This window comes from Rhyacophila brunnea, unplaced genomic scaffold, assembly GCF_057557595.1.
Source record: "Rhyacophila brunnea isolate RB1 unplaced genomic scaffold, BYU_Rbru_1.0 scaffold_120, whole genome shotgun sequence".
In the NCBI taxonomy this organism is placed as follows: domain Eukaryota; kingdom Metazoa; phylum Arthropoda; class Insecta; order Trichoptera; family Rhyacophilidae; genus Rhyacophila; species Rhyacophila brunnea.
Window position 1 is genome coordinate 208,030 of NW_028232775.1, and position 23,651 is coordinate 231,680.

The 23,651-nt window shown below is 23.6% G+C and overlaps 1 non-coding gene across 1 annotated transcript; it reads left to right on the forward strand.

Annotated features, from left to right (window-relative positions):
* Positions 1 to 20,816: 20,816 nt before the first annotated feature.
* On the forward strand, positions 20,817 to 20,888 carry TRNAP-AGG (transfer RNA proline (anticodon AGG)). The gene has a single exon. It is a non-coding gene; the product is annotated as a tRNA-Pro (tRNA).
* The last annotated feature ends 2,763 nt before the right edge of the window (positions 20,889 to 23,651 follow it).

The window sequence follows — 23,651 nt, forward strand, 5'->3', positions numbered from 1 at the left end:
GAGCATCTGTTTGAATTTCTTCGAAATCTACATGCTTTGAGTATTTATTTAATCATTGAATGATCTATAGATTCAAGTTAAAATATTCCACCAAGCTACTTTAAAAAATAGACATATTTGTGCACCACCTGTCTGACTCAATGTGACTTTGAATGTTTTTATTTGTTTAAAACTGATATTACTTGGTTTTTTAAGTTTTTATTACTATAAATTCGCAAAAAACATTATATTTATACATATAGTCGAGAAGAAATCTATCTAATAAATCACCTTTTCGGCTTTATTTTTTTAGAAGCGACATCATGTGTATTTTCTTAATTGTGTTGACTTCCTTCATATCCATGAATTTCTTATTGATCAAATTTAAGTGTCGTTAAGCGATTATGTCATATAAAAGGAATAGTAAGGCACTGTGGTCATCTTGGTTATATGCATTCATCATCATAAATTCAAAATTTATTGCAAATAAATGAGTCTTATGTTTTTATAGGAATTATTTTTTTAATTATGAATATTTTTTTCACATTCTTGTTACTATTGACAACACTAGTCTAGGTATTTTTTTTAAAGGTTAATTTTACCATATTAATGTAATTTTTACGGAGTTGTAGATTATATTTTTCGAGAAATAAATTCAAAGCCTATTCTAATATAAATATTATGTTTTTTATTTCGCAAACATTTTTAAAATTAGTTTTTGGCTGTATTCACATTTTTTAAGTCGCCTGAAGAAAAATTTTCTGCTTAAAATTATAATTTCTTTTAGGTTCTATGTAGCATGGTCCAAAGAGACTTTTTCCTTTCTAATATAAAAATAAAGTACCAAGATAAAAATTAATTTTAAAATAAAAAAGTTGCAGAAGCCAAATTTTACCTATTTCACTGAATGTACACAATAAAATAAAACTATGCTGATCTAAACAACAAAAGCATGTGAACTTTTTCATGGTATGCAAAAATATATACAGAAGAAAAAATAGTGTGGAATTTTTTGATCTGAATCTAAACTATTGTTTTGGCTTATATCAAATCAATTTGTTAAATGTATTATGCATATTAAGAATAGACCAAATAATAAAATGAAGCTTGTGTGAAACAGATTTTGTAAATATTGATTACCATCTATATTTTTTGTGCTAATTGAAAAACAACAGAGCTTATTTATAGCTTCTTGCTTTTTATAATAAGCTAAAAATAAAAATTTATTGATTATCTTTTGGTTTCTGCTCTTTAGACGCTATTTTTAAGGAATTAAAAATTAATATATGAAATGCTCAAATGTCGATCTGTATAAGTCTTTAAAAATCAAACTCTTTTATTGCCTAAAAATAAAAAAAACCAACCAATATAATGATATGAGAACATAAAATAATACACCGTTGAATCGCTATATATAAATCTTGGAATTTAATGTACCTTGTTCTTATTTTATCATATAAAAATTAAATATAATAAAAAATTTGACTAAAAATCCAAACCTTCATTAAATTAAACTAATCCGCAATATTTCGCTAATTCTTCTTATAAATATACCTCCCGATTTCTTGATTATCGATAAAAATTTCGACTAAAGCATAAATTGTAGAAAATTGTATGAATCGAAATATATTGAATCTTGCAGGGTATTTTATGGATAAATAGTTTTCTTGAAGTTTTGTTTTAAATCAAACTTTCGCTGATACTAGTTATCTGATTTTAGGGATTTTTATATAGACTGAATAACCAATTATGATTACTAGTTATTCGTCCTATTATGTTACATTTATTTACTCATAAAATATGCCGCTATGAACAACATGCTTTTTTATTGTGTATCTAGACCATTATAAGCAGATTTATGTCAAACTAAACAATATTTTTGATAAATTTAGATCTTCATATAAAGCTTAAAATAGTGTTCGAACTGCTGATACGTTAGCGTGTGTTTACGAATGAGACAGAAATCATAAAGCAATGCGATATAGCGTTTCAGTCAAATTAAAGTAAACAATGCGATAAGAACGGGAAAGGGTGTTCAAGTAGATAAGGCAAAGATTCCCACCTTAAAATACATTCAGATTCATCTACTAAATAAAAAAATATGCTCCCAAGTGGAGCTTGGAAAGTATTTTTTTAGGTATAAATTACAACAAATATTAAATAAATATATTATATCAATACCGATATCGTTTGAATACAGTTTTTTTTTCTTTTCTTTGACTTATACAAGCAATTTAACAAAAAACATAGTTCAATATTTCATTTAACCCTTATTCTAGTGGACTTATAAATTACGAATCAAATTATGTTTACGTCACAATAGAGATTCAAAAAAATAACGAATTTTATTATTAGATTTTATGCTGAAAAGAATTTTAATTAAATATTATTTTTATTAATAAATAAAATTATTTTCAAAAAATCAAAATAAAAATTATAACATCTTAAAATTATTTTTACTCTATATAAGCTGATAGAAAGATATATATGCTCATATATTGATAAAATCTCGATTACTAGTGATTTAAGGAACAATAGTTATTCACTTTTAAATACAATTTTTTTGTAAAGTAGAAGTTTAACAATAAAACTATCGTCTGATGAACTGTTTTGATCAAAAAGATATGAGATAGCAACAGATAGTAAGAAATTTAATATATATTGCCTCTTTTATTGCATAAAAAATCATATAAATATAAAGAAGTTTGTGGCACATATTGTTTTTTAATATCTTTAAATATTTTTTATTGGCTTTTCTATTATTATTAACGATATTGGTTTTTTCTTGAGAAAATGGTCCTGTAAGCAATATAAAAGGTTTTTTGTCATTTTAAGGAAAATATTTGATGAAAAAATGAACATAAGGTTCATCACATTAAAATTCATGATTGTTTTTATTGTATCCATTACTTTTTCTTGTAAATTATAAGGGTTTTATTGCCCTTATGAAATCTTCGAAATGATTTGTTTTTCTTTTATTCATTAGAATTTATTCATATGCTATGCAAAAATTAAATTTACTGTGTCAATCTTCTGTTCACTTTAAATTTACAATAATTTTCAATAATTGATTATTTTATTACAGATACTTTTCAAGACAAAATTTAAAAATATATTATAGAAAATTTGGTTTGTACATACTTATTAATGATTATATTGTGGTTATTCGATATTCAATTAAATAATAGCTAAAGGAAAAAAAATTACAATTTATATTTTAAGAATATATATAAATTTGTGCTGGTCATATATGTAAAAAAATGTCCAAGGTTGTGATATTTTAAGGTTTTTATATATCTGCCGTAAGTATTAAACAAATATAATTTCACATTTTTAGCTTATTTTGTCCTATTAAAATAAAGAAATACATCCGAAGACTAAGAAGATAATAGACGGCTTAATTTTACAATAAAACTTACTTTAAACGTATAAAATACGTTTTTCCTTATGTCTAAAAAGTATATTTTTGATTAAAAATGCATTTACAACACAGAAACCTAACAAAAAAGACTATTTCATAAGACTTTTTTTTTCTCAATATGTATTATATTATTCATGATATATTATAAATCTTGGTTTTTTTTTCTGTGGTTTCTTAAATAAAAAATTATTGCATGCATCTACTGTATTCATTTGCAAAGAAGTACGAAAAAAAAAGTTTAAGGTTAAATAATCTCTATTTAGTTAAAATAATATGATTTAAGATTATTTTATATAATCTAAAGAAAGTTTCTTCATTATAAAAACATGGTGTTATTTTTAAAAAAAAATTAAAAATTTTTTTGTGCAATTATATTTTTTTGTAGACATATTTTTGTGGCCAATAAAAATAATATATTTATAAATTACTTAAAATAGATATAGAATATTTTAAACTAATAAAAATTTGAGCGAGTAAACTATCATATTATATGCAAGAATTTGATTTCTTGAAATCAAAGCAGGTTAGATTGTTTAATTAGATTAAAAGAACAAAATTGTTTATAAAAGATTGCAAACATGAAAATTTGATGTAATAATAGAAAAATAAGGCTGCAAAACCATATAAAAACCAGTTAATTTTTTTTACTATTAGAAGAAAAATACGATTGTGTTTATATGTTTTTGATTGATCCCCTAAATTGAGTATAGCATCAAATTATTGTTGGTTTAATCATAAGTTCTAATTATATTATTATAAAATTCAACTTAAATTGTTTTATTCAAAGTTCGACAATATTTTAAGTATATGATCAAAAAATATCATAAGAAAATTTATGATAAACATATTTTATAAAGATTTTAAAAAAATGCAAACTAAAAGAATATAGGTTTTTTACAGCCATATATGTAAATAAATCTTGTTTACTTGTTGAAATATTTAATACATGCTCAAGAACCATTACCGTTCGCATAAAATTACCGAGATAACAAATTTATTTGATATGAAGCCGGATTTGTTTAATTAAAGTAAAACAAATATCAATTTGTAGTTACTCAACAAGATTCCCTAAATATCTAACTACAATATTTTTCTCAACAAAAATTAGGAGTCAAGCATTGTAAAAATCGGCACATACTATATGCAATTTCAGTAATAGATAAACTTATGCATTGAAGGATTCATAAATACGCAGAAATTTGCGCTTTGATACTAAATTGTATATTATATTCAATTTAAAAAAAATTCATGAAAAATATATTTTCTTCTAATACGTTGAAGGTATAAGACAGGCTGTTTTATACAAGAGCTTTTCTAGATTGAGATTTTAAAATGATGATTTTTTCTAATTTCTATCGTTTCTTGCAGACCCATAAGGTCAATCGATGATGATTTGAATTAATATTAGAGCATTTTTTTCCATTATTTTGTTTGAAAAATATTAAATTAAGTCCGCTAAAAATAAAAAATAAATGCGTAAAGCATTTCAATGCTAACGGTTATTTTTATTTTATTTTTTTGGCTATATAAAGATTTATTTAAAGATTTTACTATGAGAAAAACCTTCTTATTTATTTTTTGATTTATCTAAAATCATATAGACGGTACTTAGTTTATAAAATACCTTTTTATTTAATAGCAGTATATTTTCAACTTTATGATGTTTTATGGTTGATTATTTTTTGCTTATATATTTTTATAATAAATGTGGTATATAGTATATAAATATATTACGCCACAGATACCAATGAAGCAATATAAAAACCACGCATAAGCGACAAAAAACGTGACTTTATGTGTCTAAAATACTTTAAATTAGTTTCTACATTATTCAGTATTATTTTTGCATACAAAAAAAATGTGCTTGTAAAGCCTAAGCCCGATAAAACAGCATTTACTTCGCTTTTAAATTTATGATGTTTTTTTTATATTATTTACTATTAGAATGCAAATATTTTTTTTTGATTTTTCTAGCTTAAAAAAAACCTAACTTTAGTTCCAATAAAATCACAGATGCAAAAGAAAAATTGCGAGAATTTTCTTTAGAAGCGAAACTAACATAAATACACGATTTAATGATAACCGGAGCCAGCTTAGGTCTAAATCTACGCACACATATGTCAGTAAAGCTTAAAAATATAAAATGCATCTTCAAATTCTATAAAAGAACATTTTATATTTTAAAAAATTTTAATTCTATTTTTAGAGGAAAGAATTGAGCGCATTTATTCAATCTGATGAAAAAAAGGTGGTTTTAGGACAAAAGATAAAGTTTAAATAAAAATAAAAATAAAAAATAGCGTCGTTAGAGATGATTATTAAATATTTTTTACATTTTTATGTGATAAATAATGAACGAGCTTCTTACCGGATAATGTATTATTTAACCCGGGTATTTAAAATAACTAAATTGTCAATAATATAAATGAACACACATAAATTTGCATAAAAGATGTTCTTATAAATATATGATACCTTAATTTCATTGCATTCGAATAAGATACAAATGATCATAGGTTGTATATTTATATCATTAAAATACAATTTCCTATATTTTTCAAAAATTAAGGCATTAATATCACTTCTTATACATGTAATCTACCAAAGATCAGGAGATATCAGATAAAAGGCTATGGTAGATATACCTGAAACTATATTTTTCCCATATTTTATATTTATTTTTTTGATAATATATAAGCACCTGTTTTTGTAAATTTTTTAGAATGAATTTAATTGTATTTCTTAATTTAAATAATTAAATTATATTTTAATGTTCCTATTTGATGGTAAAATTTACGATAATAGAAAATAAAAATATCGAGATAATTATTAATTTCATGTGATCTTAAATATATGTATCAAGCCCTTTTAGTAATTTTTACCTAGAATTGGGCATTTTCGTTAACAAATTTGAAGAAATAAAACGTTATTCTTAGATTTTAGTTTATAAATATATAGCATTTCTTTAAAAATGTAACTTTTGAGAATTACTACGTCCATCAGAATCTTTTTTATTTCTTAAAATTTTTATTATTGCTATAGTTTATAAAAAATTTGGTGGAAAACACATAAAAATAATCTTATACATGTTATAAAGCCAAAAATATTTATTTTACTATTATATATTAGAAAAACTTCAGTTCAATAAAATGAATTTTTTTAGAAATTTTTATTCGTTATAAAAAAATTATGTTTAACAAAGAAAAACCTTATATGCCACAGTTTATGTTTCGATTTAGATCTTAGTTAAAACAAAATACGAACAATCGGATTTATTTTTATAAAAACTATAGCAGCAGGGGTAAATGAATTCATTCTAGTAAAGATAAAAATTTCTTGAAATAATGTTAATGCATTAAAAAAAAGAAATTATGATTGTTTTAAAATGTGTACAAATAAAAGATATTGTTATAAATGTGATATTGAATTTTAAAAACGTAAATGTGTTGACATAGAATCAAATGTACTTTCGGTTGTCTTTGGAACAATTATTTTTAATTCCTATTTAATTATTTTTTTGTGTTATTTATATAGTGAATAGCAAATCCTCAAAATATCTAAATAGCCTGTGTATTTAAAAATAATTTTGATATTTACTTTATGAAAATCAAATATTATAAAATTCATATTACTCGTAAGAATGATATTTTAAAAATATTTTTTTATTAAGATAAGCATCGATTTTTTATGGTCTATAAAAAAACAATATAAATGACTAAAAAACAAAAAGCTACAGTAATTTTGTTTAGACTTACTGATTCTATACTTTTCATAATTTATTTGTTTTTAACGAAATTAAATATATAAACAACACCAGTTTTTCATTTCATTTTTGTCTTACAGAAAAAACATCACCTATAAAATATTCTCTTAAAATATATCTCTTTATTAGAATAAATGTTTAAATGTGTTTATAGGTTTTAAATTATGCGATAAAAATCCGAATGTGATATTTTCTCTTTTTAGGCAGTTTTTTTTGTATTAAAAAAAAGCTATGGTCTATGAATGTATACAATAATAATCTATTAATCTTAGATCAACAGCCATTTAACTACAATTTATGGATGTAATTTTTTTTTATGGAGTTTACATTTGAATAATTTAGAAGAATCATAGTGATGATCGCGCCAAAGAAATAAAATAGAGATTTGTATTGGATATTTATGGGAAATAGAATGTCATATTTTCTAAAATGGATCTATCGAGGTTTCAATAATAAGAATCTAAAAATGGCGCATATTTGTATAGATGTTGCAATAATTCGACTTTTTTGATTTTCAATTGATTTTTGAAAAAAAAACTAATTTCAATTTTAGATGAAGTAACTTCGATTTGTCAATTATCAGATAAACATTAAACAAATTAAAATAAATTGATTTTAATATGTGTCTGAATTTTATAAATAGTTTTATATTTCCATGCTAAAAAAAATCTGGTGTATCTTGATTCATTAATGTACTAACAGATATCCCAATAAATCTAGATTCGGTTCCCAAATATCGCTTATAAATTATCTAATAGAAATTATATACAATTGAAAAACGCGAACTATATATATATTTTATCTAGAAATCATTATCATAAAAATTTATTTTTACCTCTTTTTTAAAAACATAAAGAAAAGCCCTTTAATAATCTAAAAAGGTGATTTCAGACATCTTTTCTCGAATTATAAAATATTACTTCTGTTGATATTTAAAGAAAATACTGTATTTTATCATAAAAATTGTCATGATTTTGATGTTTTGAATCTTTTCCGACTTATTTTTATCAAATAAAATTGCGAGTATGGGAATCATGTAATAAAATATAGCTTAAACGATAATAATTTATTCAAAATAATATTTGGAGATATTCGGGCTAAAAAATAATATTATTTTTAGATATGTCAGTAATTTTTGTTTAGTAGCTGTTTAAGATTATTTGAATAATCACTATCGCATAATTTTTTATATAATTTATAAAGGGGTTTTTTTCTGCGAAACATAAGCCGGTAAAAATTGAATTTGAAGATGTGATTTCCACATATATTCGAATACAAAATATTTTATAATAAAATACTTATTTTTGATTTCTAAATAAAGTAAAAAGACATCAGCATCTTTATTACTTAATAGTCTTTTCATAATGGTATTTATGAAAATTTCCCTATTATTTGAACCCTATTATTTAATATTTTTTCTTAAATTATTAAGAAATCGCTTTATTTTATGTGGTTTTATTAAGTTCGCCATGATTATCTCTCACTTTTAAAAAAAATAACTGTGGAAGTAAAAATATTTTTCTGCACAAAATATGAAAGTAATTGAATTAAAATATGTTTTAATTCATTCTTTTTGGAAAAAAACAATCGTATCATCACGAACCTATCTACTATGCACTCTAAATTGTTAATTGCATTTAAAATGTGATTATAAGACTTTTTTTGCAAATTAACAAATATACGCATATTGGCTAATTTATATTTACAGCAAATATAGAAAACAAGCTATTTGAGGAAAATCATATAAGGGCTTATTGGTTCTTTGAGATAAGAATTTTTCAAGAATACTATTTAATGATTTATATTTATATACTTTTAATCTTGACTATATGTGAGCATGAATTATATTATTTGTAAATATCTGAATTTATTTTTCGAAATGGATTCTGACGTATTGTTAAATTTTAAAGCAAAGTTTATGTGTCCAAATATTGTATACGTAAAAAAATAAGTTTTATTGTTAATGCTATTTTATAGATTTGAAAAACATATTTTAATTTGAACACCATTATCAAATATTTATTAGGATATTAATTTTTTTATTTAAGCATTACTTGATTGGTTTCTCACAAAATAAAAATAGAAACATTAATAATCCAACATTTCTCGTTTTATGGGTGTAAAATACATTTTTTATTTAAGTATAACGTGATTTGTTCTATACGAGATAAAATTAATGTAAAAGTTTTTTATATCCTTCTAAAATACATATATTTTTTTTATCGGAACATAATTTTATTACAACTTTTATAATATATTTAAAGTAGTCACATTAATGCTTATGCCTTCTGATTTGAGAGTTTATTGTAATTTTTTTATATAAACATAATATAATTTGTTATTCAAAATATATTTAAAGTAGTCGAATTCATAAAATAGTCTTTCTTGTTTTAGATCTTTTTACGAAAGATTGTATAATTATAAAATAATTTGTTTCTCTCATTTCATTTAAAAATGATGAATTCATATTATATTCTCTCTTGTTTTAGATCTTTTTACGAATTGTTTATTTAAGCTTAAAATAATTTAATTCTCATATTATATTGAAATTATTCGCATTAATTTTATAGTCCTTCTTGTTTTAAATATTTATAAATAAATTTTGTATGTTCATAGACTAATATGTTTCTCTCATTATATTTAAAGCAGTCACATTCATATTATATTCAATGTTTTATTTGCTGATTAATTATAAAATTTGACTTATTTAGCTAAAAATAATTTGTTTCCCCATTATATTTAAAGTATTCACATTAATTTTTAAGTCTTGATGTTTTATTTGCTCATTAATTATAAAATAATCTAAATTAAGCTTATATTCTCTTCTATTTAGAAGAAAACATAATTTATCTAATTTACAAATATAACTCAATGTAGAAATATTAATATTTTTAAATACCAATTTTCTAGCCCCAGTATTAAAATTGAATGGGGAGTGATTTAATTATAAAGAACATAAAAATAATATTATTGCGAACACTTCAAGTTTTATTGGTTCTCACAAGTCTTCTATCTTCTGGATTTTTAGCATATATCTGCAAGACACACAAAATGCTACCAGCTTTAGTTTTATGGCCAGATACAGAGGAAATAATAAAAACACACAAAGAAAGAAACAAAAAGGAGATCGAAAAATATATTCTCGACGGAAATGATGTGATAAAATTTAAAATAGCCGAAACAGAACCTTTTAACAGCATGGACTTTTGGAAAATTCCATCATCAAATAACATCAAACGTATTGCTGATATTTTATTATTTGTAAAAGACCAAAATATATTGGTGTATTCATTTGATAAACAGTATAAAAAGGTGTTTAAGATTGATGATTATATAAAATTAATTTTAGATAACTGTGATGTCTTTGGTGATCCAGATATTCCTAAAAATTTAACTGATCTGGTTAAATCACTTAAGGAAGAACATATTGGTTTTCCTTTGGCTAAAATTATCGTGACTGATGAAGCTTGTTATCTTTTCGGTGAAAAGTATTTTGGACCAAGTCAGATAGCCCAATCACATATATATGATAGGATTCTTTTATAGATGCTTATATTTAATATAATCAAATTATCTTGTCACATATATAATTCAGATTGTATAAACGGGTCTTTTTTTACCTATCTTTCTGGTTATTATAAAATCGAGTAATTAAATTATAATATTTATGATTGAATGTATATTTTAATAACAATACGACAATATATTTATATTTTAATAATGCTGTAAAATCTTCTTAATTTATTATTTAACATTGCTCAAACAACAATAAAGCCATTAATTTTAAATATTCAAATAATGCAGAGAAATCAACTTTTATTATTATTTAACTGTGATTAAACAATAATACAATCATTAATTTAACTAATAATAATGTAGATAAATCAACTTTTATTATTATTTTATGTATGATCAAACAACATTAAAATCATTTATTTAAATATTCAAATACTGCGAAATCTCCTTTTTTATGATTATTATTTAACTGTAATTAAACAACATACAACCGCGATTATAAATATTCATAATGCTGTGTTTTTATTATGCTCGTACTTATTCAAGGTATGATTTTAGCACAAACTAAAAGAAATAGAACATAATCCCCTATTTATATATTTCTTCTTAGTGAATATATAATGATATATTATTTTAATGTTTGCTAAATACAGTAAATTTTTATAAAAGAAGTAATTTCTGTTGTATAAAGTATCTTTTATTAAACTCTATATCTTTTAAGGTGCCAGTAATTATTTTATGAGTTCTTTATAAACTAATTTAAAGATAAAACTAATATATTGTGTCTTTGTCTCCAGAAGTTTAAAATATTACAAAAATCAATTTTTATCCCAAAAAGGGACTTTATATTTCTAATTTTCAAACTTAAATGTAAAAAAATACTGAAAGATAAACATGCGTAAACCAAATTCTGTTGCATATAAACTTTTAATAAATAAAATAAACTTTCATCTTGCCTTCTATCTTAGCTCGAAATTACACCCAATACCCCTTTTAAATAAAAAATAGAAATGGCATTATAAAAGATTGTATACTGAGTCAATTTTATCAGATTTTCTTTATTTTTTAATAAAATGCTGTTTTATAAACTTAATAAATTACAATTATTTGATTTTGTAAAAAAAAACGATTTTTATCATTAAACAGATTGGAAACAATGGAATTGATAGAAAGGATATTTATATCCAAATTAATTATATGAAAAATATTGATTTTATATCTTTGATGGCAAAATTAACCCATCATGCATTTCATCTTGATATATTTTATTTTTATTTAAAAAATTATAGCGATATTTTCCAACAATATATAACATTTTTTTATATGAATAAAGTTTCGATTGATAATATATCAATTTCTTGTATGCTCTGGAGAAATAATCTTTCATCTATGTGCTATAAACTTTTAAAAGTGAAATCAAAGTTCATTTTAAGCAGAAAAACACGAAAAGGTTCCAAGTCTATCAACAATTACTATAAAATGACGAATTTTTTTTTGTATGTTGTAAAAAAGGTATTTGGCCCAAACATTTATCAAAGTACATACAAGCTGGTGTCACTTATCAAATTCTTTATTGTCAGGATTTGTCTGATGTGTTTGAAATGAATTTAATTACTTCTAAAAATGTTAATTTTTTGAATTAATTTGGAAAAAAAAACGAAAATAAGTCTAATTTTTTAGATGTGTAAATATGAACTTGTTGCATATAATAAGTTATGTGTTTTTTGTGCCAACTAAGTTAACCATTGGTTAGAAAATCTACAAAGTATAACTGAAATGGTTGCAAAAGCTGCGAAAAATAACTGAAATGGTTAGAAAATATACAAAGAATAACTGAAATGGTGAGAAAATATACAAAGAATAACTGAAATGGTGAGAAAATCAACAAAGTATAACTGAAATGGTTGCAAAAGCTACGAAAAATAACTTAAATGGTTAGAAAAGCTATAAAGAACAACTGAAATGACCATAGAAGCTACAAAGAACAACTGAAATGGCTGTAAAATTTACAAATAATAAATTAAATGTTAAAAAAAACTACAAATAATAACTGAAATGGTTGCAAAATCTACAAAGAATAATTGAAATAGTGTGATAATCTACAAAGGATAACTGAAAATGGTTAGAAAATCTACAAAGGATAACTGAAATAGTTATAACTATAGGTATATGAATTACAGTTGTTCAAATACCAAAATACTATATCGATCGTAAAAGAATATGGTTTTTAAATGAAAAATCGGAATCAGGAAACTGATTTAACTTCTTATATTCATTAAAACAAGCCTTCCGACAATAGCTATATGCGATGTTGTTGGTATATATAGATGTTCGCTAGAAGGGTGTGAACGAGGAAAGAAACGAATAGGCAAGCATTGTGCCAAAAATGCTTTTTAAATGTATGGGTCTGGTTTACCATATTCGAGCCGATATAGCAATGCTTATAAAAGATTTAGTCTCATCGAGAAAGGCTTCAGCAGACCAGCTTAAGCCTTGATTATTGTAGTCACCTAGCCAAGTATTTTTCGAGGTTTTTCTTTACAGATCGAAAGAAACATCGATAAATGCCATTAAGAGAGCGGTCAGTGTGAGTTAAATAATGTATTCGATAAATGGAAAGGCAAGATGATTTATCATTAAACAACAATAAACAGAATGGTATCACAGGTCAGTATAATATTGTTGCTCATGATTCTTTGGTTCAGCACGAAATGTTGAGCCGTAAATTAACAAGCTGAAGTACAGCATTGAAAAAGAGAATGGTGTATGAAAAAAAATATAGAGACGCATATTTGAAGGTCTATATTTTTTTTGATTATAATAAAGCCTGGGTATGAATAGCAATATTCGAATTTACTAAAATTCAAGGATGAGCTCTTACGTTTTTAATTTTAATATTGTATCGATTTCAATACTATATTCCAATAATTTTACCAAAATATTTTGTATTTTTTTATATTACTTTAGATGAATTTAGTTGATTTTCATTAATTTAATCGGCTAGTGATTTGTCTATTGATACGGAAACGGCTTATACTTATAGAACCTAATTAAATATCTAGGAGGTTTTATAATCTAGTTTATGCAATAATAATATAATGAAAACATTTGGAATTTGAATTTACTGGATTCATATTCATACGCTTAAATAATATTTCATATTTATTATCAAAAAATACCATTTCAATTTCAAGAACGAAGAAACAAAGGGGAACACATAAAAAAAAAATTTTTTTACTATTACGACATTACCATCCTTCACTTTAATTATAATTCATGCATAAAATACAATAAATTTATTTAATGCACTTCAAAGGAAATGGTAAGCCACTTAAAATATCGGAATCGCATTATACAGATTCCTAATTAAAATTATTAATTTAATATTTGAATCAAAAAAAACAATTCAACTTATTTACTTTGAAAAAGAGGAGAGATATAGAGAAAGTTATTATATAGGGATATGATGTCAAAATTAATGATATATGTACTAGTGTCAAATCAACCATGCTGTCCCTGAATATAAAAATAAATTTACAGTATCAAAAAAACTTATAGTTTATGTTCTAAATTACATATTATGTCAATATTTAACTCCAGAGTACTAACTGCATTTGAATTTCGCCCGGTTTTTTAAAAAATTACACCTTGTATTCGCCTATACCCTTTTTTTTTAAAAAAAAGACTGCGATTGCTCGTATCATACACATAGCGCTTATAATAATAGGACTATTTTAAAACATAAACTCTGCACATAATTTTTATTTAACATTCCTTTGCGGCAGAAAATATAAATACTGGCTGATTACTTATACGAAAATATCAAAATATTCATTTCTAAGCGAAATTATTATAAAAATACATTCTTAACAACCAAATATAATAATAATGTTGTAGTATACGTTTCCATATATTAATATCAGTAGTATCACCAATATTATATCAAATAGAGTAAATCACTTTTTTAAATTTGATATAAAAAAATATTTACGCGTTGTATAAATAGTCTAGATAGTATAAAATTATTGCTGTATATTTCCTATAACTTTTGTAGCATATTTCTGCAATTAAAATTAAAAATTATGTAAAGAAAATCATCCACAACTTTAAAATTCTAGAAATTAAAATGGGGTCTTAAAATGATTATACGGCATGAATACCTTAAGTATAAAAAAAATATAATTTATTTTGCATCGGTCTATAAGACAAGTACGTTAGAACTCTAAACAGCTAGAATTTCTGATCTTGTATACATAGTATTTTAAATAGGATATTGAATCTGTATTTTTTACCATTTTTAGGTGATTAGAACAACAAGATTCCCATTTCGTAATTTTATTGAAAATAGATCCAACCGAAAAATATTTGTATATAATACACCTCAAAAAAATATTATTATTTTGCCTATGAATTTTTTTCATTTAAAATTTTTGTGGTAAGAATACTTTGATCATAACAAAAAAATTTTGCATTTAATATAAATTATAAAGAAATAAGCCAACCTAATAAAAATCAATGTATAGATTCAATATAAAAATAAATAAATAAAATTTGACAAAAAATACAGATCTAATTATGCATGAAGAATCCAAAAATTGCGATAAATGGAATTTCCACATTTTACAACGGTTTTAAATAAAATTTATTTTAATCGATTATTCAAATGAACATATGTAAATTAAAACATAAAAAAACATATACGAAATATTTTTTTAAAAATTATTTGGTTTTTTAAAATATTATCTATTTAGACGTAGTCAGCGTGTTGTGAATATTGCACAACTCTTTGATGCATCTTTTGAAACCTTCCCCTGATCTATCTTGGTCAATTGCTCTTCTTCTCTCAAATAATATGAGTTATAGTATCTTGCTTAAGCTAGATATGAAGTTCTTATTTATTTATGGTTTAATTTTCTTTTTATCAATTTTATCTATTTAGACGTGTTCAGCGTGTTGGAAATGTTGCACAACTCCTTGATGCATCTTTTGACACCTTCCTCTGAGCTAGATTTAAATAGAATTATACATAAAAGGTCAATTAAATAGATAAATAAATTATATATAATATGATAAATTTACAGTGACAAATAAATCAAAAAACTAGGTATTAAAAAAATACAGTAAATATGATAAATAAAAAGTTCATAAATAATCTACATTTAAAAATAAATTATATGAAAACGATCAATAAAATATATACTTAATAAAATATATATATTCTAGATTTAAAGTGTAATTATATTTAAATGATTATTAAATAATCCGATATTATTTATTTAGCTTTACTCTTTTTAAATCTTGCCATATAAAACCTAAGCTCATCACCTTGCAAAATACGACCCGATACAAATCCTTCTTGACCAGGCCTAGAATTAATCACACCATACAAATTTCCCTTCTCTAAATTATCCACAAAAGTAGGATCAACTTTTTTTAAATAAGACAATCGTTCAGCTACCTTTTCTTTTAAGTCCTCAGCATTGGAAATCTTAACAATAGCACCCTTAGTCAATGTATTGGTTCTCATAAGTTCGGTATCTGAAGGATGATACATCACAGTCGTCATAGTACTTGTTAGTGAAACATTGTCTGATGCAAGAGTAAATTCGCCAGTATTTAGACGTAAGCCACGTTTCTTGATGTTTCCTCCTCTTACTCGTAAAGGCCGTACCCTCGTCTCCCCTATTTTGGTGTTAGATGGTTGTCTTGCCAAAGCAAACTTTCGTTTCTTGCGGTATATCCCTTTTTTTGCACCTGTCTTTGAACGTTTATGTCTATCACTTCGCTGCAGACCCATTTTGATGGGTTGAAAAAATATAAAATGAAGAATGTAAAAAATTTAATTTATAAAATTTTAGTGTAAATCGCTGATGTCAAGATTTAAAAAAATAATATTAAGGATATTCTGAATCAATCTATTTTAGACGAAACTATATATTATACAAAATGCAAGTAACTAATTAAAAAAAAGGAAAATATAGTAATATGTTTCTGTAAGAAGTATCTTTCGAACGGATTTGTATATGATACTTCTTCAAAAATTTGTGCCGTATTATCTCTTCTACATTATTATAGTTTTTATTACAATTTTCTATTTATGATGATTTTTATTTTTCATATATAAATATTTATTTCAATAAAACCTTTGAAAGCTCTATAAAAACCATTTATCCAACTATTTCGAATAATAATATTCAAAGCCAAAAATATTGGTTTCACATTTAAAGAGTAAAAAATAGAGTTTTTTTTTATTCCATCATTTGTGCATGTGTTTCTGCTTCATTAGAACATCCAACCCCTCGACATATTATTACAGTCATATTATCACTAATTTATATTTCTTGCATCATATTTATATAAAGTAAAATGAATGTTTATAATCATACAGAATATTGTTTTTTGTTAGAATTTTTATAAAAACTCGAATAGATGTATTTATGGTACAAGCTATAAAATGATGTTTTTAAAAATAACAGAATTGTGTTATTCATAATGAAGTTTTATTAAAACTCAAATAAATGTATTTATGGTGCAAGTTATAAAAACTCAAAAGGTGTATTTATGGTGTAAGCTATAAAATGATGTTTATAAAAAAAACATAAATGTGTTGTTTATGAATGTGTTTTTTTGGGTTTAAAATACCATAATCAACGCTAATTAGTGTGTTAATCTGAAGAGTTGGTTATTTTTTTATTTAATCATGTAGGCATATTTTCTTATGAACAAAGAACATTTCTTTACTGTTATACTCATTTTAAAGAAATAAAAAATAAATTTAAATTTATCTATATTTTTTTATGAAAAATTTAGACCGCTTTGAAAGTGTTGCTATGAATTCATAAAAAAAATATATCATTATTTTTTCAAGGCTATGCCATGTTATTTCTTGTAATTTTTGTTTGAAATGCCAGAATTTCAAATTAAAACGAATATATGATTTCCTTCTTATTTTAATATAAAAACCATTGTTTTTTTTAACCAGCACGCTTTTAATATTTAATTTATTTTTTTGCCTCAAGATATCTTTTTTTGCGTTCTTCTTATAAAATATCGTTTTTTTGTGTTATTCTTCAAAAATTACAGTGAACATTTATTTTTGCCTAAAACCAGAAAAGAAATTATAGACATCTTAATTCAAATAATAAACAATAATATGTTACACCCATTTGAATCAATCATTATAGAATGTTCGTTTTTTTTAGAGATTTAGATAATATTTATTTATAAAGCTCAGTTTCTATGTTAGATATTATAATCCAAATCCAATTTAGCATTTTTTTATGAATAAACGGCATAAACCTTATATAAAAATTATTTACTTAAAATGTCAATTCAAAGTATATTTTTTCCGTTATTCTTCAATAGATCATTCATAAATACATATTGTAAACTATATAAATGAAGTCATGATGAATAAAGCTAATTTTGTATTACATAGATCGCAATATTTCATATAAATATAAGATGCAGAATGATATTTGAATCATTGAAAAATCGAGTTAAAGGTTTTAGAAGCACGTCAATCGTTTCAAGGTTCCCCTTACCCCCATGAAATAACTTTTGTACTTAAAAAAATATTTCACGTATAAAATAGAGATAATGCGTATATTTATCGCGATAAAGTGTGTTTTAAAAATGCTTTTTTGCTTTTTTCGGTGATCGTACCAGTATTTTCTATATCTCTTGCAGCTAAGGCGGCATATATTACTTGTTTATAAATTTACCAATTTTTATCAATGTATTTGTGTAAGAATAACTCGAACCCTAATCCTTCAAATCAAGATTTTTAATCAATATATTTACACATATAAACTATGGCCACATTTGATTTCTTTAGAAATCTAGATTAAAACGAATCAAATTTTTTTGTAGTTTATATATTTTTTAAATTCGAAAAAAACAACAAATCACATTTTTATAGATTTTGGTAGTAGGCATTTAAAGATAAAATATGTGGTTTAAATAAAAAAAAACTTTCTGTCAGTTTAAGTAGAATATAAAAATAAAAGAAACTTAATCATATATTAAACAGCTATATATTATAAGGCCTAAAAATTTGGATAGTTTTATCAAACTTAAGTAATCATAAAAAAGGAAGCCACAAAATAATAAATAATAAATAAGATTTTTAGATTTATTTAATATTTATAAATTGAAAATAATATTTGCCAGCAATATTTCTTTCGTGCATACTATAACAATTTCCTATAAAAAAATCATTGAAGGTTGATAGTGTTTTCTTAAAAGTTATTTGAACCATTTGTCTAAACAATATTTCAAAGCGTTAATAAAGCTGCAAAAACGGGTTTTCCAAAAACATGCACTATTTGATAATTATATCTGTTTTTAACATGAATAAAATTTAAAAAAAAATAAAACTTACTTAATGCATGATATTGTTAATTTTTTGCGTGTATTTGCCCCAATAAAGATAAAAGCGCCATAAATTGTGTTTTAAATAGCTTGAAAACCACTTAATTGAATTGTCGTTGAAAATCATAATTTAATTATTTTTTATTTCAAAACTAACTGCTATGTTTTTGAAAGATAATGCACATTAAGAAAATAGCTTATTCTATCCTTCTGTATTTTTTTAAAATTACATTTATTTGTAATTCCATTTAAGATCAGATCATAAAAAAATGTTTTATATTTTCCCAAACATACCATCAAATAAATATTTTTTTTTGTGCATGCAATATAAATCATATCGCCTTGTTTTGACTTAATTTTTTCTTATGAATTTACGAATGTTATTTTCGAAATTCTACTTCTTTAATTGATATTTCCTTTTAAGAAAAATATTATAAAACATTTAGCTGCAAAAAGCATAAATTATGTTTAATTTATGTCATATCTACATTTAATAAGCATTTTATAAAACATATAATAGTATGAATGTCTGGTTTTATGTGAATAAATATTTTTTTTATTTTTATTTTTACATTTTCTTGAAATTACGGAAATTCATAGTTTTATTTAATGCAAAAAGCAGTATTTTCAAAATAAATAATTTTGATTATAAAAAAGCCTCGTATAAACAGTAAATCGAAAATTTATTTGCTGTAATACAGTATTTTTACAAATTTAATTTTGTTTAAGTGAAACTTGTGATTGCCCTACAGATTATACTTAGTTAATACATATTTCAGCCATATGCCCTCAACAATATTCCTCAAAAAAAATATTTTTTCAAGACTTATTGATTCAAGTGTTTTCTTCAAATATATCGCTTGTAATAAATATTAATATAAGTTATTTAACAAGACCTTTGAACTCATATCATTTGACAGAACAAGAGCAGTTGATGAAGATAGATGAGAGGAAGGTGTCTAAATATGGATTAAGGAGTTGTTAAATATTCCTAATAGACCGTCATTATCACTGTAGATATAATTTATAGGAAGAAGAAACTTAACCCTTAATTATAAAAATTCAATATAATATAAAACACAGAGGTTGCATCATTATTATTTGCTTTTACTCATGTTTTAGGTCACATAATTTTATAAACTAAATATTATGAACTCTAGAATATCAAAGAAAGCGAAAGCACACAAACATTAAAATAATAAAAAAAATATATGTGTTAAAAACTAAAATGGGCGATATTATATGAAATAAATAAAGGTGGGGTTATCTACAGAAGTACCTTATATATTGTTGTTCAAAAAAACACACAGGTTATGCGCTTAAATTTCAAAAATAAAATAAAACATTAAATCAAATTATAGTTTTGTTTAATTTTTCTTACCTTAGCTTTATTTTGAATTAATATGACAATGTTTGATATTATCATATATCCATATTTTTTTATTCTATTGGACACAAAAACGTTCTCTATTTCAAGACTCGGAGTTAAAAGCAGAATAAAATTACATTACCTAGTTTTTAAAATTTTAGTATATTATATGGCATTATGTTGCTAAAAATCTACTTAAAATAAATAGAATATTTCTAAATTCTTAAAAGATAAGAAAAGATCATTCAGTGATCAAATATCTGTTTTATACGAAAATCCTTATAAATTTGACAATATCAATTCCGCACATTTTGATGAAAATCTACAGTAAAACGAAAACATTATTATTGTTTATATTAAATAAATTTATGTATCTCCACTTTAAAATTTTGCGAGGGTTTATGGTCTAGAGGTATGATTCGTGCTTAGGGTGCGCGCGGTCCTGGGTTCAATTCCCAGTAAACCCCTTTTGCCCTATATACCTCAATACATTATAAGTGTCCATATATATTAGACAAAATAAGCTGGAATAAATCTGAATAAGTCCTATATCATAAAGTTTTAAATAAATTGACGTTTAAAATTGAATATCTTTAGTATGAAATAATTTATATATTGCGAAAATCACTTGAATGGAAGTTTTAAATCCAAATTTATCCATGTTCGTGTAAATTTAATAACCTCTGAAAATTCTATAATATTATGTACAGAAAAATAATATTGAAAATTATTTAAACCCCATTATATAAGGCCGATGTTGTTAAAAAAATTACCGTTTCTGTTTTAAAGTCTCTAAAATATTAATGCTTACAACGAATTTATAGCCACAGTATCTCGTTTATACTAGTTTTTTATTTTACATGGAGTTTTTTTTGCTCTCAATTTCAGGCGTATTGAAAAAAAGACACATAAAAAATTTAAGCGCTTTTTAGAAATAGTCCACAAAACAGTTAATATGAACCGAAAAAAATACAAATTATCCCTGTTTAAAAACATAATTTAGCATCAAAATGTTACATCTGATATAAGGGTTTAATAAATAAAGGATATCGACTGATAAAACACCGTAAAGTAGATTTGAATGATATAATATGCTAACGTGAATATAGTAGCAGAATTGATTTAGAATTTCTATATAAATTACCATGTTCTTGTATATTTCAAAAATTATAGTGTGTATTTTTTATGAATAAATCTTCACTCTAGCCAGATGAAATTAGTTAAAAAAACTTAGAAAACCAAAGCTATATATTAACTAATATATTGTGCAATAAAATATTATTTGCTTCAAGCGATAAAAATATCTACTTATTATATTCAGCAAGATTTAATTTATTATTTTAATTTTTTAGACCATATATGGGTCAAAATAACCTGAAAACCAGGTGAATTTTATATGGATTCTGGTAAATTCATATCTTTTAGATAAAGGTTTTCATCATAATTCTTAAGATTAAATTAAAAATTATTTACAAGCTTAAAAGGATAATTTTTCTGTACAAAATCAATTGAGCTCTATTTAGAAGCATTATTTTCATTCCGACTCTACTGATTTTATTATAATCTTAAGATTATGGTAAATATTTTCATCTAAAGGATATAAATTTCATGTTGAAAACAATTTTTGCTAGATTTATTTTATATTTTTATAAAAAAAAATATATAGGGCGAATCTATTTCCTCCGATGTTAATATTCTTATAATATATATTAGAGAATATTCATTAATAGAATCACAATGCACGGTTATATCGATATGTATCGTATTTGCGTTAGAAGGCTTATAGGATGTTTTATTTCATTCCAGTCTCAAATGGGAGCTTATAGGGATATTCAGGTATACTGGTTGATACATATAATTATTTTGATTTTTGCTGCTAAAAATACATTTATATTCAAGAAGCTGCGAAATATTAGGAAAAGAACTTTGGCACAAATTTATATATTTTTACGAGCCATAATTTTCGATATTTAAATTTCCGATTTTTTATTATTTATTTATCGAGCGATTAAATCCTTATATTAACCTTAATTCATGCATCAAATCTCGTAACTCAAAAAAATTTCGATATAGGATTTGTTTGTCTTGTATTTAATCACATCAAATATTATATACAGAAAAGATATGTACAGCTGTTGAAATCACATACTTTCAGGGTTTCCATTTATACCCTGTAAAACTCATATATAATGATATTATTTTATTATTTCCTTGCATAATTAAATAAATTTCTTTTTAAATTGATTTAAACCACTGAAAATTCATTTTTTTTTATTTTCTATCTGACTTAAAAATACCCAAATAATATATCTAAAAAAAATCATTCGAATGCAGTAATAACTGAACTATAATCACATTCTCTCTTTGATGTACTTTTAAAGTGTGCCCATCCTGTTTTTTAAAAAAAAATTGCAGTGATCCGACCCAATATTGAAAGTTTAGTACATTTATGATCTGAAGCCTCATCATTTTTTTAACTTCCACTCGGAATAAAGTATGGGGCTAAATATGATCGTGATGAGTTCGAAAAATCAATAAAAAATCTGCTCTTTTAATTAAAATTTATAAATCGCAGCTTTAAGTACTGAATATCTATCGAAAATTTCATTTTTTCATTTGTGTTATTGTAATGGCTTCAAAAGATTTAATAAGTTTTTATAAGGCTTCTTGATTGAATTTCTTTTCGAGTTTTATAAAGTCTATTTTTTTTTTAATTTTGATTATGTTGGTGATAAGGTATAATTTCTGATTGCAGTATCTAGAAAATTTATCTTATGTAGTATTAACGAGAATTAAGACACTGTTTTGTCTAAAAGATATAATGATTGTACATACTAAAGAAGGGTATCTATAGATATCAAAAGTCAAATCTGATACCCTATAGCGCTTTTAGGACATTTTCGTCAATGTAATTAATATAGAAACGTCCGTATTTTCCTAAAAAGATGTTTCTTCTATTTGAAAGGATTGTTTAAAGTTGACTTTGAATCATTTACATATAAAATTATATAATTTCGTTTTTCTAGATTCTATCATATTTTCTAAGTTTTAAAGTTGTATGTGGGGTTTTATTAGCATGCTATTTTTTTAAACACATACTGAAATATTTTGAAGGGGAAATTTCATAAATATTTTTATTGATATATTTTTGCCAAAAATATAATCACAGAACCAGTGCACTTTAAATTTTTAAATATATATGGTATATCTTTTTTAGATAAATTTTTGGT